The sequence below is a fragment of the Saimiri boliviensis genome, chromosome 2 (assembly GCF_048565385.1).
Source record: "Saimiri boliviensis isolate mSaiBol1 chromosome 2, mSaiBol1.pri, whole genome shotgun sequence".
Taxonomy (NCBI): Eukaryota; Metazoa; Chordata; class Mammalia; order Primates; family Cebidae; genus Saimiri; species Saimiri boliviensis.
The window spans coordinates 58,645,268-58,663,056 of NC_133450.1; the positions used below are offsets into that span (position 1 = coordinate 58,645,268).

The following is a 17,789-nucleotide window of genomic DNA, read 5'->3' on the forward strand; positions in this document are numbered from 1 at the left end:
ATGTAATTTGTATGATAATAACAACACAAAAGTGGATGAGAAAATGCAGCTACACAAAAATAAGGTTTTCAACCAAGCACAGTAGCTCATGCCTGTAATCCTAGCACTTTGGGAGGCTGAGACAAGTGGCTCTCTTGAGGCCAGGAGTTCGAGACCAGCCTGGGCAACATGACAAAACCCTGTCTCTACAAATATTTCAAAAATTAGCCAGATGTGGTGGTACATGTAATTATGCCACTGCACTCCAGCCTGGGTGTCAGAGTGAGACTCTGTTTCAAAAAACAAGCAAACAACACAACAATAAACCCACAAAAGCAAGATATCTGTATATGATAAAAATGAAATTGCCATTAATCCAAACTAGATTGTTATCAAGTAGGATACTGAATGTCATCTCTACAGATACCAATAAGAAAATAACTCAAAAGTTATACTAAAATTTTTACAAATCTAACAGGAAATTAAAATGGTCAACCAAAACTAACACCAAAAAAGGCAATAATGACTAACTAGAAGAAAAACAACCACATAAGACATATTGAAAACAAACAGCACAATCCCAGATGTAAATCCTACTTTAACAGTAATTTTATTAAATGTATGTGAACTAAATACTCCATAGCAATCTCAATCTTTAGGAAAAAAAAAAAAAACAGTAAATAAAAAATAAATAAATGAATAAATACTCAAATCTAAAGGCAGAGATTAAATCAAAGAATACTTTATAGATGGAAAAAAAAGCAGAGAATGCATTAAATATATTTAAAAAAATAACTCAACTAGGCTGAGCATGGTGGCTCATGCCTGTAATTCCTGCACTTTGGGAGGCCAAGGCGGGCAGATCACCTGAGGTCAGGAGATCGAGACGAGCCTGAACAACACGGTGAAATCCTGTTTCTACTAAAAATACAAAAATTAGCAGGGTACCTGTAATCCCAGCTACTCAGGAAGTTGAGGCGGGAGAATCACTTGAACCTGGGAGGCAGAGGTTACAGTGACCCAAGACTGTGCCACTGCACTCCAGTCTGGGTGACAGAGACTCTCTCTCAAAAAAACAAAAACAAAAACAAAAATAACCCAACTATACACTGCCTGCTGGGGCTACACTTTAAATTCAAAGACACTAAGTAAGCTGAAAGTAAAAGGATTAAAAAAGGTCAAAAAACAAACAGCTGAAGTGGCTATACTAATATCTGACAAAATTGACTTTAAAACAAAAATTTACAAAAAAATTATTGCTAGAGAAGAAGGACATTTTATAATGGTTAAATCTTTTTATAATGGTTAATCTTTTAAGAAGATATAACAAGTGTAACATATATACACTTAATAACAGCACCCCCAACCCCAAAAAATGAAGCAGAAACTGACAGAATTGAAGGAATATACAGACAATTCAACAATGATAGTTTGAGTCAACACTCTACTTTCAATAATGAATAGAACTAGACAGAAGTGAAAATAGAAGACCTAAACAATACTGTAATGCAACCGGATCAAAAAGACATCTATTGAATGTCCATCCAACAACAAAAGAATACAGTCTTTTCAAGTGCACATGGAATATTATCCAAATTAGACCATATGCAAGGCAATAAAATAAACTTCAATAACTTAAAAGGACTGAAAACGAAGTATGTTATCTGGCCACAATGGAGTAACATTAGAAATAAAAAAACACATGGAAATTCAGAAAACTCACAAATATGTGAAAATTTAGCAAAATACAACTAACTAACCAATTGGTCAAAGAAAAAGTCAAAGGAGAAATTAGAAAATCTTTGAGATGAATGTAAATGAAAACACAACATACCAAAATTTATGGCATGCAGCTAATTCAGTGCTTACAGAAAAATCCATAGCTTTAAATTGCTATAGGAGAAAGAAAGATCTGAAAAATCAATCTATGTTCCACTTTAGAAAGTAAGAACATTGGTTGGGCGCACTGGCTCATGTCTGTAATCCCAACAATTTGGGAGGCTGAGACAGGAGTCTCAATTGAGCCCAAGAGCTTAAGACCAGCCAGGGCAATATAGTGAGACTCCATCTCTACAAAGAAATTAAAAATTAGCCACGTGTGGTCACACATACATACAAAAATAAAATATAAAAAACAGCAAACTAATCCTAAACCACAAAGAAGGAAATAAAGATTAGAAAGGACATAGATGAAACAGACACACACACACACAGACACAAAAATCAATGAAGCCAAAATTAGTTTTTTGAAAAACTCAACAAACTTTATAAACCATTAGTCAGACTGTCCAAAATGAAAAAGACATAAGATTCAAATCACAAATCTGGAATGGAATATAATACATATAATACATTACTACCAACCATACAGAAATAAATATTGTAGGAGAACACTATGAGCAACTGTATGCTAGCAAATTAGACAGCCTATATGAAATGAACAAATTCGTAGAAAGTCACAAACCACCAAAACTGACTCAAGAAGAAATAAAAATCTGAAACAATCTATAATGAATGAGAAGATTGAATTAGTAGGGGGAAAAAACTACTTCAAGGAAAAGCTTGGACACAAATGGCTTATGGATGAATCCTACCACCAACTATTCCAAAAAAGAGTATACTTTCCAATAAATAATACAAAAACATTACAAGAAAAATATAGACCAATTCCCTTATGAATATGAATGTAAAACTCCTGAACAAAATATCAGAAAACAGAATCCAGCTATATATATAGCTAGATTCTGACATATGTATTTGATATATGTATTTTGACATTTACATATATTTGATATATATGTATAAATCAAACAAAATATTTGATAATACGTATAATCAAAATGTATGTATGATTATACATTTTGACTAAGTGAGATTCATCCCAGAAGGCAAAGTTGGTTCAACAACAAAAATCAATCACTGTAATACCTTATGTTAACATAAAGATCAAAACTCACATGATAGTTTCAACAGTCACAGAAAAAACATCTGACAAAACCCAACACCATTTCATCCTAAACATACTCAAAAAAAATAGGAAAAGAAAAATATTTCTTAACTTGATAAAGGGTATCTATGAAAAGGCCACAACTAACATCATGCTTCGTGATAAAAGATTGAAAGCTTTACCTCTAAAAGCATGAACAAGACAAGGATGTATGTTTATTACTTTTATTTAATAAACTGTCAATTCTAAGCAAGACAATTATGCATGAAAAAGAAATAAAAGCCATAGATATTGTAAAGACCAACGACTTAGTAGCTCTACTCATAAATGACATGATCTTGGATACTGAAAATCCTAAAGAATCCACCAAAAAATCCTAAAGCTCAACTACGTTGCAGAATACAAGATCAATATGAAAAACTGGCCAGGTGTGGTGGCTCACGCCTGTAATCCAAGCACTTTGGAGGCCAAGGCGGGCGGATCACCTGAGGTCGGGAGTTCAAGACCAGCCTGACCAACATGGTGAAACCCCACCTCAAAAAAAAAAAAAAAAAAAGATCAATATGAAAAATCAACTGTATTTCTATATATTGGCAATGAACAATCCAAAAGTGAAATTAAGCAAACAATTCCATTTACAATAGTATGAAAAAGAATAAAATACTTAAATTTAACAAAAGAAGCGTAAGACTTGTACACTGGAAATTACAAAACATTACTGAAAAAAAAATCAGAGACTAAAACAAATGTGTTCATGAATAAGACTAAATACTCTTAAGATAACAACAACCCCCAAATATACCTAAAGATTCAATGTACTTTTTTTTTTCTTTTTCTTTTTTTGAGACAGAGTATCACTCTGTTGCCCAGACTGGAGTGCAGTGGTGCAATCTCGGCTCACTGCAACCTCCATCTCCCAGGTTCAAGAGAGTCTCCTGCCATAGCCTCCCAAGTAGCTGGGATTACAGGCATGTGCCACCACACCCAGATAATTTTTGTATTTTTAGTAGAGATGGGGTTTCATCATGTAGGTCAGCTTGGTCTCGAACTCCTGACCTCAGGTGAACCACCCGCCCTGGCCTCCCAAAGTGCTGGGATTAGAGGCATGAGCAAACCGCGCCTGGGCTCAATGTACTCTTTACCAAAATCCTAACATAGTTTTTTGCAGAAACTGACAAGCTAATCCCAAAATTCAAAAGAAAATGCAAGTGACCCAGAATAGTCAAAACAATCTTTTTTTTTTTTTTTGAAACAGAGTCTCACTCTATTACCTAGCCTGGAGTGCAGTGGTGCATTCAGACTTCACTGCAGCCTCTACCGCACAGGCTTAAGCAATCCTCTCACCTCAGCCTCCTGAGTCACTGGGACTACAGGTGTATGCCATCACATTCAATTAATTTTTTAAATTTTTTGTAGACAAACGGGTCACCATATGTTGCCCAGGCTGGTCTCGAACTCCTGGACTCAAGTGATACTCCCACCTCTACTCTCAAAGTCCTCAGATTACAGGGATAAGCCACCAAGAACAATGATGGAGAACTGATATTTTCTAATTTCAAAACTTACTACAAAGCTACACTAATCAAACAGAGTGTGGTACTGGGATAAGGATAGACATATAGATCAATGGAACAACTGAGAGTCCAAAAATAAATCGTCACACTGATCATCAACTGATCACTGACAAGGGTATCAAACAACTCAATGAGGGAAAAAAAGTATTTTTAACAAATGGTTGACTTTTTTCCATTATTGAGTTGTTTTGTACCCTACAAAAGTCTTTTCAACACATGGTTGAAAAGATCAAAGACAAAAAAATTTAATTCAAAATGGATCGAAAACCAAAACCTAAATGTAAAAACTAAAATTATAAAACTCAGAAGAAAACATGACCTTGAATCAGTCAATTCTTTCTTAGATGAGACACTAAATTCACAAATAACAAAACAAAAAATAAATTTGACTTCATCAAAATTCAAAACCTTTTTGTGTCAGAGGACATTATCAAGAAAATGAGAAAATAACCTACAGAATGGAAGAAAATATTTGCAAACTGTATACCTGATTCTAAAAGATTAGTATATTGAATACAGAAAGAATTCTTGTAATTGTAAAAAAAAAATTAAAAATAAAGGATTTGAATATACATTTCTACTTAAGATGATATACAAATAGCCAATAAGCTCATGAAAAAATGTTTAACATCATTAGCCAGGAGGGAAATGCAAAACAAAACCACAATAAGACACCACTTCCAACATATTACATTAGCTATTTTCAGAAAGACAATATCAAATATTGGCAATATGGGAAAATTTGAATCTTTGTACACTGCTGGTAAAAATACAAATGATGATGCCACTCTGGAAAAGAGTGTGGCAGGTCCTTAAAAAGTTAAATATAGAGGTATCATATGGCCCAGCTATTCCATTCCTAAAACATTATATAATCAAGAATTGAAAACATAGCTCAGGCTGGGCAACATGGTGAAAGTGCCTCATCTCTATGGAAAGAGGAGAGGAAAGTCTCATCTCTACAGAAAGGAAGAGGGGAGGGGAGGGGAAATGTATGCCCACACAAATGTTCATAACATCACTATTCATAATGGTCAAACAGTGGAAATAACCCAAATGTCCATCAATTGATGAATAGATAGACAAAATATGGTATAATCCATACAATGAATATTACCTGGCCATAAAAAGCATCAAGTACTGTTACATGCTACATTGGGATGGACCTTGAAAACATTATGCTAAGTGAAAAAGCCAGACACAGAAGGCCATATATTTCTTATTCTGTTTATATGAAACATGCAGAAGAGTCAACCATAGAGACAGAAAGTACCTAATGGCTCCCGGGGGCAGGAAATAAAGAGAAATGAGGAATGATTGTTGAAAGGTATGAGTTTCTGGGTTGTTTTGTTTTGTTTTTTCCTGTTTTGCTGATCTATTCCTTTTAGCTTATCTAATATTCAACCCCTTGACATCCTAATTTGTGAGATCTGCCAGACTCTACCTTGGCTGACTGAATCTGAGAGCTATATCTTATTGGCCAGTGTGAAAAGAATTAACCTAAAAAGGAGTAGAAGAGCTCATAGAGATCAGACTGAGAAATCTTAATTTTTTTTCTCAGCCTAGATATTACAAACTGTTATATCATCAAATTACTGATATTTACTGCAAGTAAATGCATTACCTTCACATTTACACAGTTGTAGACTAGCTAGCTATTAGTATACCACTATTATAGAATATAAAATAATGTCATTTTTTAAATTGAGTAGTCTGATAATATAGGAGAGTACAAAATACAGTACTACTGGTCATGCATGGTGGTTCACAACTATAATCTTAACACTTTGGGAGGCTGAAGTGGGAGGACAGCTTGAGGCCAGGGGTTCGAGACCAGCCTAGGCAACAAAGCCAGACTTTATCTCTACAAGTAAGTAAATAAATAATAAAACAGTACTGTTAATATTCTGTATCTAGTTCTACACATCCAAAACAGATAATTTCTCGACTCATAAAATCATTTACCTAACACTCAAAAGACATTCTTCTGGATATTGAAAATAATTAAACATATAGTATCTGGATGTTTAAAATCTAAAATGGCTAACACAAATATAGTCAGAATTTTGTACACATTAAGTTTTTGCACAATGCAAATACTTTACACTATAAAGAAGTAAAAAGGAGTATTATGTACTAGAAAATGCATTACACTGAATAAGAAAAAAAATCCTATTACACTGGGAAGAGAAAATATACTTTGAAACAACAGGATAAAAGCAGAGGAAGTTAATTCTAAATACATTGTATAAATCATGTTCTCAAACTATGAAGGACCAATTTTTGTTCTGGTTTTTAAATTCCAATTTGTCACAGACCAATGCTTTACAATAAATTTATTACTAGAAAATAGGGTGAAAAGCACCAGGAATGATCTATACCCCATTTCATAAGACAAGTCCACTAATCACATGCTTGGATATCACAGGACTGTGAAACCGAGATGAGCTTCTCAACACATTGAATTTCCATAATTAAGCTGTTGCAGAACTGTAATAACATTTGGCAAACTAGCACCAGTTTGTGGACGACATTTTGAGCAGCAGTAGTATTGACTATGGGAAGAGGAATGGGTCAGGTCAATGTCTCATGCCTACAATCCCAGCACTTTGGGAGGTCAAGGTGGGTGGGTCACTTGTGCTCAAGAGTTCGAGTCCATCTCTACAAAAGATATAAAAAATCAGCCAGGCATTGCAGTGCACACCTGTGGTCCCAGTTACTCAGAGGCTGAAGTAGGAGACTCGCTGGAGCCTGGGAGGCAGAGGTTGCAGTGAGCCAAGATTGTACCACTGCATTCTAACTTGGGTGACAGAGTGAGACTTTGTCTTAAAAAAAAAAAAAATGGAATGATACAGAGTTTCAGTGTGTAGGCTGAACAGCCTTGACAGTGGTGCTGGAGGTTTATGATTCGCCAGTAAAACAGGATTTTGAAAAGTAGAGTGATACAGTCAGAGAAGTGGCATCATCTCCACTTCTGAGATCTGCATTAAAATCTGGTTACCAAATCCATGAAGTGTCTCTCCAGTATCTCTCACAAATACTAGTTTATTTTATATTTACCTTGCTATTAAACCAAATTTTTAAGGTTGACGCCTAATATCTTTCTTTTTTTTTTTTGAGACTGCGTCTTGCTCTGTCACCAGGCTGGAGTGCAGTGGCACAATCTCGGCTCACTGCAACTTCCGCCTCCTGGGTTCAAGCGATTCTTCTGCCTCAGCCTCCCGAGTAGCTGGGACCACAGGCACGTGCCATCATGCCCGGCTAATTTTTTTTTCTTTTCAGTAGAGACAGGGTTTCACCATGTTGGCCAGGATGGTCTTGATCTCTTGACCTTGTGATCCGCCTGCCTGGGCCTCCCAAAGTGCTGGGATTACAGGGGTAAGCCACCGTGGACCACTGCCTTCTACTTACCTTCATTCATGTCTGTGCTCTTATCCTAACTGCTTTTCATGTCTTTTTTTTTTTTTTAATCATATCAGATGGGTAATGTGCCAATGTCATAAAAAGGTTTGTGGGTGGTACATCTCATATAGGAGTGTGAAAACCCAATCATCACGCTTATGAACTATAAAAGGCTCCCTTCCTTTACTTCTATCTATTGAAATTCTAATCATCATCTTCCAAAGCACAGATTAAATGTCCCTGCCCCATGGAGCTTTCTCTAAGCCACTAATTTAGATATGATTCTTCTCTCTTTTATACTCATGTTTCATATTTGACGTATGATTCTCTTTTTCTACACCATCAACTCCTTTACTCCTTTGCAGTTACTCAAAATTTAGCAAAGCACTATAGTTATTTATTCAAATGGTTCTCAAACTATCTCTGAAGATCAGACCAGATAGAGATCAGATCCATCATTTTCAGATTTCAAGGAACAAGATATAAGAAAGAATGGGTAATTATTTGTATTAAACATATTTTATAAGAAATGGCATATTTACAATAACTGGCTTAGCCCTAAGAACAATTGATGGAAAAGGGAAGATGACTGGGAACCTTGAAGCTACCAACTTAAAAGAATTCACATAAAAATAACAAATTTTTGGTGACACAAACACACCCTAGTTATTCTATTTTAGCTTTGGGTGGAGAAGGAAAGAGTAATCATTACTAGGTGACTTCCTTGAATTTTTGAAATAAATTTGAATTTTTTGAAATAAATATCAACAAGGAATTTTATTTCCTTTCATTCATTTATTCTCCTTTGTCTTCTAACACGTAGCTTAAATAATTTTCAAATTTACCCATTTCTTTTTCTTTCCTTTTTTTTTTTTTTTTTTTTTTGGGAGACAAGAGTCTCATTCTTTCGCCCAGGCTGGAGTGCAGTGGCATGATCTTGGCTCACTGCAACCTCTGCCTCCTGGGTTCAAGCCATTCTCCTGCCTCAGCCTCCTGAGTAGCTGGGACTACAGGCAGGCGCCACCACACCTGGCTTATTTTTTTGTATTTTTAATAGTGACAGGGTTTCATCATATTGGTCAGGCTGGTCTCAAACTCCTGACCTCATGATCTGCCTGCCTCAGCCTCACAAAGTGCTAGAATTACAGGTGTGAGCCCCTGTGCCCAGCTTTTTTTTTTTTTTTTTATAGACAGGGTCTTGCTGCAGCCTCAACCTCCTGGGCTCATTATTCTCCTGCTTCAGTCTCCCAAGTAGCAGGGACAACAGGTACATGCCACCAAACCCAGCTAATTAAAAAAAATGTTGTGGAGATGGGGGTCTCACCATGTTGCCCAGGCTGGTCTCAAACTCCTGGGCTCAAACAATCCTCCTGCCTTAGCATCCCAAGCGCTGGGATTATAAGTGTGAACCACCATACCTAGACCCTAATTTATCCATTTCTAATTGACTAAAGACTGAGACAAATAATCTAGACCACATAAAGATCATTCAGGGATTTCTACTCAGTTATTTATTTATTTGTTTGACGCATTTTGCACTGTGGCGCAGGCTGGAATGCAATGGCACAATCTCAGTTCACTGCAACATCTGCCTCCCAGGTTAAAGTGATTCTCCTGCCTCAGGCTCCTGAGTAGCTGGGATTATAATCTCGGTTTACTGCAACCTCTGCCTCCCAGATTCAAGCAATTATCCTGCCTCAGCCTCCCAAGTAGCTGGGATTATAGGCACCCACCACCAAGCCCAGCTAATTTTTGGTATTTTCAGTAGAGGCGGGGTTTTACCATGTTGGCCAGGCTGGTCTTGAACTCCTGACCTCCCAAAGTGCTGGGATTACAGTCATGAGACACCACGCCCAGCCCTCAGTTTACTTAAAAAAATTTTTTTTTCTTTATTTTTTAAGAACAAATTCTACTACATAACTTTGAGCAAGTCACAACATCCCTGATTAAATTTTACTTCCTTTAGGGTTCCGATGAAAATTCAAATAATGTTTTAACTTTTTCTATAAACTGTGGTTCAAATTAATGTTTTCATTCGTATTTGAGATTTTATTAATTTAATACGCAGGTAAACCAAAGATCAAAAGTTTTAAATAAATAATATAGCTGAAGCCAGGCACAGTGACTCATGCCTGTAATCCCAGTGCTTTAGGAGGCTAAAACAAGAAGATCACTTGCGGCCAGGAGTACAAGACCAGCCTGGGCAATATGGTGAGGCTGCCCAATCCATAAATTCTTTGCTCAGTTAAACTCTGTTAAATGTAATTTGTCCAAAGTTTTTAACAGGGAAGAACATCTAATAATCTCTGTCACAATGTCATTAATATTTTTCAGTTAATGTCCTGTTTTATATTTTTGTTTGTTTTTCTATATTACATAGTACGGACCTTAATTTCTGAACCAAATTTCTTTGCACTAGGACTTAAGACAACCCAAGGAATGCTGACTTTACATGTCTTTTCTACCACTGTCAGTTGCTTGCTCACAAGTTGCTGACAAAAGAGCAATTTTGCTCCCCTCAAACCTAGTATATTCATTATGAACTAAATAATATCTATTGAGCACTGATTATATTCCAGGCGCTATGCTAAGTCTAGGAATATGAACATGAAGACACATACATCTGCCCTTAGAAAGGTATACAAATAAATAAATATGTTGTGATAAAAAAATCAAATTAACAGAGGGAAAGAAGCATAGTATACAAAAAAGCTCCTATATCTACATGATAGGGAAATAGGGAAGACTTCATATAGGCTAGCTATAGATTTTGCCCTGAGATCTGAAAGAACAGTGGAAGCTTTCAAATATAAGGGTGATAAGAAGACGGTCTGGTATTATAAACATCATCAGCTACGGCACAGGCATCACAGACTGTACATGCAAAGGATCTAGAATGTACCCTCCTTATAAGAATCTAATGCCTGACTGGTGGTGGCTCAGGCCTGTAATCCCAGCACTTTGGGAAGTGGGCAGATCACTTGAGGTCAGGAGTTCAAGACCACCCTGGCCAACATGAAATCCCATTTCTACTAAAAATACAAAAATAGTCAGGGGTGGTGGCACTCACCTGCAGTCTTAGCTACTAGGGAGGCTGAGGCAGGAGAATCACTTGAATCCAGAAGGTGGAGGTTGCAGTGAGCCAAGATTGTGTCACTGCACTGCATCCTGGGTGACAGAGCAAGACCCTGTCTCAAAAAAAAAAAAAAAAAAAAAAATCTAATGCCTAATGATCTTCTGAGATGGAACAGTTTCATCCCAAAACCATTCCTCACCCTCACTGTCCATGGCAAAACTGTCTTCCACGAAACTGGTCCCTGGTGCCAAAAAGGTTGGGGACCACTAACATAAAGAGTTAGAAGAAAAGAGAGCTAGAGGACAGAATGCTAGAAAATACCAACATTAAAGGCAGGATTCGGTTACATATAAAAAGTCTGGTCAAACACAAAACACCAGGGCTAACACAGGAACATGAGGGAAGCCACAAATTCCATTTCGCAGCAGCTCTAAGCCCATGAAGTAGTCACTATGAGGAAAGCTCACCTTTCTAAACTGAAAAAAAATTTACAGACAAGAAGTTAGAATTGGCTGGGCACAATGGCTCACGTCTGTTGTAATCCTAGCATTTTGGGAGGCTGAGGCAGCAGATCACTTGAAGCCAGGAGTTCAAGACCAGCCTAGCCAACATGGTGAAACCCTGTCTCTATTAAAAATACAAAAATTTGCCAGGCATGGTGGCACAAGCCTATGGTCCCAGATATTCGGGAGACTGGGACACAAGAATCACTTGAACCCAGGAGGCACAGGTTGCAGTGAGCAGAGATGTCACCAGCCTGGGCGACAGAGTGAGATTCCATCTCAAAAAATAAACAAAATCAAAAAAAGAAGTTAGAATTAAAGTTAAACTGTGGTAGACATGTCCAAAGAATATGTGGGGATGGTAACTAGTAGGCAACAACGATATTGGAATGGTGGTAATATGAGGAAATAGTACTGTCATGTTAGAAACCTTGGAACAGGTCAGGTGCAGTGAGCTCACACCTGTAATCCCAGCACTTTGGGAGGCTGAAGTGGGCAGATCGCTTGAGGTCAGGAGTTCGAAACCAGCCTGGCCAACAAGGTGAAATCCCATCTCTACTAAAACTACAAAAATTAGCCAGGCATGGTGGTGGGCACCTGTAATCCCAGCTACTCAGGAAGCTGAGGCAGGAGAATTGCTTGAACCTCGGAGGCAGAGGTTGCAGTGAGCCTAGATCACGCCACTGCAATGCAGCTTAGGCAACAAGAGCGAGACTCCATCTCAAAAAAAAAAAAAAAAAAAAAAAAAGAAGCCGTGGAACAAGTATAAATAATGGTTGTTCAGCAGAGAAATTCAAGTCCCCTCTGCAAAGGGCGAATTTCATTATGATGTAAAAATCAGGCAATGTAGGTTTTCATATTAAACTTTTTGTTAAATAAACTTTTGTAACAGAAGTCTGTGAAAGAGTAATTGCTTAAATGGAATAGTAGTGTTATTATTTAAATTAAATATATCAAATACAGTGCACATGAGAAGTTAAAAGAGCAATTTCATTATCTATTAAAAGTCCTTAAGATGGTAGCAAGGAATACAGCAGTCTTAAGATGATAAGCCAGGTATCAAAGTCCTTGATAAACTTAATAAAGTGACCAGGAGGCTAAGAAATAAGAGCAGTGACAAAGTTTGAAAGATGGTGTGATTGAGCAGCATGCGCCCCAAAGCAAGATGAATTTTCAGGTGGGTCCTGAAGTATAATAGCAGAAATCGAGTCATAATATAGCAATATAACAATAGTAGGAATGCTGACTTCTTCAGGCCTGGGAGAATCACCACTTTAATTAGAGCAGGGATACAAGGGAATCTGTGTCTTGAGAGAAGAATTTGAATTCAGATTAAGGCCAGATGCAACATACGTCTTTTGCCTTAATGTGCATTTAAGTATTTACATTAAAAAGGTTTGCATTTGGCTACACAGTGACTCACACCTGTAATCCCAGCATTTTGGGAGGCCGAGGCGGGTGGATCACGAGGTCAGGAGGTCGAGACCAGCCTGGCCAACATGGTGAAACCGTGCCTCTACTAAAAATACAAAAATTAGCTGGGCATGGTGGCACATGCCTGTAATCCCAGCTACTCGGGAGGCTGAGGCAGGAGAATTGCTTGAACCCAGGAGGCGGAGGTTGCAGTGAGCCGAGGTTGCCACTGCACTCCAGCCTGGGCAACAAGAGAGAAACTCCGTCTCAAAAAAAAAAAAGGTATACATCTGCAACAGTGTCACCTAAAAATCATTTCTATGATAAACATCTTAAAGAATGTTATTAAGCTGTTTTCTTTTTTATATAATTCAACTACTTCAACACTTAGCTGAAATGTTAGGCTAGGAAGAGTAAAAAAAAAAGAAAAGAAAAAAACAAAACAAAAGAAAAAAGAATAAAATAAATAAATAAGAAAAAAACAAAACAAAAGAAAAAAAAGGTAGGCTACGATCAGACAACAGATTGCCTTAAACACTGGCCAAGAATTTTCTTCTGTATCACGTAGGCAAAGGGAAGCCATGGGGGGTTTTAGAGCAGTTAGTGACATGATTTTTTTTTTTGTAGAGTCTCACTCTGTCACCCAGACTGAAGTGCATTGGTATGGTGATTTCAGCATACTGCAACCACTGCCTCCTGGATTCAAGTGATTCTCCTGCCTCTGCCTCCCAGGTAGCTGGGATTACAAGCACCCACTACCACGCCTGCCTAAGTTTCATATTTTTAGTAGAGATGTGGTTTCACCATGTTGGCCAGGCTGGTCTCAAACTCCTGACCTCAAGTGATCTGCCTGCCTCGGCCTCCCAAAGTGCTGGGATTACAAGCGTGAGCTACCATGCCCGGCTAGTGACATGCTCTTAATGTGCTTTAGAAAGATTGTGACAGAACCTGGCTGGGCATGGTGGCTCACCCCTGTAATCCTAGCACTTTGGGAAGCCAGGGCAGGTGGATTGCTTGAGGCCAAGAATTCAAAACCAGCCTGGACAACATGGCAAAACCCCATCTCTATTAAAAATACAAAAATTTTAGCCAGGTATTGTGGTGCATGCCTATAATCTCCCAAGCTACTTGGGAGGCTGAGACATGAGAATCACTTGAACCTGGGAGGCAGAGGTTGCAGTGAGCTGAGATCATGCCACTACACTCCAGCCTGGATGACAGAGCACAACCCTGCCTCAAAAAAAAAAAAAGAAAGAGAGAAAGAAAGATTGTGACAGGACCACGTAAGAGCTTGGGGCAGGGGGGAAGACCCTCATAGAAAGATCAACTAGTAAACTGCTGCAAAGTTCAAGCAAGAAACAATAAAAATTTAAACCACATAAATGACGGTAAGAACAGAGAAAAAAGGAACAGATTCAAGTATTGCTATAAAGCCAGAAAAGAGCACAAATGGACTGGGGAGATGTGAAGGTGCCCCAGAGACATTTCTAACTCCAACTGGAGTCCCAACATAATTTTATCTTTTTCTCTACAACACTGTTAAAGATGGAAGTTTCTTGTCTTAGTAATCTATAACAAGATGGTGATGCCATTTATTAAAGTAGATGTATTAATCACCTATTCTGCTATTTTCTCCAAGGTCTATTTCTACAATGTGTACCCTTCAGAGAAGAGACATTAGATCACACACACACACACACACACACACACACACACAGAGAGTGAATAAATTTAGAATTCTAAAAATGCGTTTTTATTATTTATTTATTTATTTATTTTGAGACAGAGTCTCACTCTGTTGCCAGGTGCCAGGCTGGCGTGCAGTGGCATAAATCTCGGCTCACTACAATCTCCGCCTCCTGGGTTCAAGCAATTCTCCTGCCTCAGTCTCCCGAGTAGCTGGGACTACAGGTGTGCACCACCACGCCCAGCTAATTTTTGTATTTTTAGTAGAGACGGGGTTTCACCATGTTGGCCAGGATGGTCTTTATCTCTTGACCTCGTGATCCGCCTGCCTCGGCCTCCTAAAGTGCTGGGATTACATCTTAAAATGTTTTAACCAAAAACAACGACAACAAAGGGATGCTTCATTTCTAAGATACTGAAAACTTGTAACCCAACCCGTTTCTCTTTCCACCTTAGGTCCCAGGAAATCTAAGGACGGAATTCAATGCCTTATGGATGTAATTAGCTCATCTCTGGAAACTGATGTTTCCTTTAAGTGATGGCTATTCGGTTGTTGCTTGTTTTATCATTAATTGTTCTATTCCACATTGTATTCAATCCTATAAGCCTCATAAAATCCTTCAGCTGCAATAATAAATCCTTAATAAACAATATGTTAATTCAAAGATGATTTACAATATTTGAAAAAGCTTATTCTATTAAGATCAATCAGTTAACACTGTTTATGTTATTAATCTGCAAAGTAAATCAATTCTTCATAAATAAAGTACTTCAATGAGGTCAAATTCATTTTTCAAATCAGGCAGATTAAAATTAAAGAATATAAATGAAATTGTATACAAATTAAAGAATGTAAAAGCATCTAATGTCATGTATACAGAATTACTTACTAACACTCTATATCAAACTCTTCAAAAATAATCAAGTTTGGCTGGGCATGGTGGCTCAGACCTGTAATCCCAGCACTTTGGGAGGTCAAGGCAGTCGGACAACTTAAGCCCAGGAGTTCAATACCAGCCATGGCAACACAGGGAACCCTGATCTCTCTACAAATTTATTGTATATATAATCACACGCAGTTAGCTTATTTTGGGATTTGGGGGGGGCTTTTTTTAGCTTATTTTTATAGACAGGTTATAGTTCACAAATTCTCAGATTTTCAGTCAAATTTGTTAATCCATACTATTTTTAAGTCATTTAATAAGCATATATAATTTGTCTTTATATATCATCATTTATACCTACTGAATACTTTGAATAAAATATCTTCACTCAGATATTACAAAGATATCAGATATTACTCATATAAATACATTCAGATTAGAGAAAGACAAACATTTTTCACTGATCAATTTATAACAAATTCCTTCTCCAAATATAAAAAAGTAAAACATGGGGACAAAAGTGCTTGGTATAAAGCCAAATGTTAGTCTCATTCATTTAAGAGAACCTCTTATCAGCAACTGATGTCCACTGTCTTGAAAACTGTTGCTTCTTATGTGTATGTTCTTTTAATTGCTTCAACACGTATGGACATCAGGTAAGGAGAGCAATTCCTAAAAGATGGCAAACAAACAAGGTATATCCTATGACCACTCCAGCTTAGTGCCTTAAGAGAGCTTCTAAGTCAAGGCAAAAAGAAAGCAAATCCAGTTGGACCCAGCAAACTCGATGAATTAAGAAAGTGAAGCCGAGCACCCAGGAAGACCAAGACAATCAGAGTTCATAGGACACAGCACCAGGAGACAGCTACACAGAGTGAGACTACAGGAAACTAGAGAGGGTCCCCTTTAAGTATGATCATAGTATATATACTTACAAAGAAATTACCCAAGACAGAAGAAAGAACCATGCTGAAGCTTTGGAGGGTAAAGTACCAGGTGCTCACACAGAGCTGGGAACAGTGCTTGTAACCAAAAGCTGGACTACAAAAATAAAATCTCAGCCAGGCACAGTGTCTAACGCCTATAATTCCAACACTTTGGGAGGCCAAGGCGGGCGGATCATGAGTGCAGGAGTTCAAGACCAGCCTGACCAAAAATGGCGAAACCTCAGCTCTACTAAAAATACAAAAAATTAGCCAGGCATGGTGGTGCACACCTGCAATTCTAACTACCTGGGAGGCTGAAGCAGGAGAACTGCTGGAACCTGGGAGGCAGAGGTTGAAGTGAGGCAAGATTGCACCACTGCACTCCAGACTGGGCAACTGAGAGAGACTCCATCTCAAAAATAAATAAATAAAATAAAATCTCATAATTTGTGGGGCATTGGAAGGTATTGTCTTATACTAGACAATAATTAATCCTAAATGGACCCACCCAACAAATCATAAAAGCAAGACCCAAAATAATAAAACTGTTTTCAAGTAACCTAACTATGTCCCGGAAAAAAACTCAAGTATTAATAGGCGGTCAGACATGGTGGCTCACGCCTGTAATCCCAGCTCTTTGGGAGGCCAAGGTGGACAGATCACTTGAGCCCTGGAGCTCGAGAGCAGCCTGAGCAACATGGCAAAACCCCATCTCTACAAAACAAACAAAAAATTAGCTACATGTGGTGGCATGCACCTGTAGTTCCTAGCTACTCAGGAGGCTGAGGTAGAAGGATCGTTTGAGCCCAGGAGGTCATGACAGACTGAGACTCTGTCTCCAAAATCAAAGCAAAACAAAAAAAGAATTTATAGAAACAGAAAAGTACCCAGAATATAAGAAAGTAAAATTCAGAATATCAGATAGCTGAAAGTTACCAGGCACACAAAGAATCAGGAAAACAACCCAGGATATGGAAGGAAGATAATCAATTAAAATGCCTAGAATTCAAAGAGATGTCAGAATTAGTAGAGAAGTATATTAACTGTATTCCATATGCTCAAAAAGTTAAGAAGACAACAGATGATACAAAATAAGACCCAAGATGACCTAGATAAAAACTACAATTTCTGAGATAAAAAATAAACTAGATGGAATGACAGATTACATGCAGTGGAAGAAAAGATTAGTGAACTTGAAGATATAGCAACAGAAACCATCCAAGATGAAACACACAGAGGAAAAAAAATCCAAAACATTAAAAAAAAAATCAGTAAACTATGAGACCTTCCAATATACTAATAACACTTATTGACAATCTAATATTAATATTTCCTAAGACAGCAGTAAATGGACTTCTAAATGTAAGGGAAAGGAGAAAGAAGTGAAAAATGAGGACCA

At 37.7% G+C, this 17,789-nt stretch overlaps 1 protein-coding gene and 1 non-coding gene across 15 annotated transcripts in view; both read right to left on the bottom strand.

Moving 5' to 3' along the window:
- The window catches only part of RALGAPA1 (Ral GTPase activating protein catalytic subunit alpha 1), a 282,216-nt gene that overhangs the window by 245,289 nt on the left and 19,138 nt on the right, over positions 1–17,789 (bottom strand). The gene's annotated exons all lie outside the window — the stretch shown is intronic.
- Positions 7,974–8,077, bottom strand: LOC120364191 (small nucleolar RNA U13). Its single transcript, XR_005579532.1, has one exon. It is a non-coding gene; the product is annotated as a small nucleolar RNA U13 (small nucleolar RNA).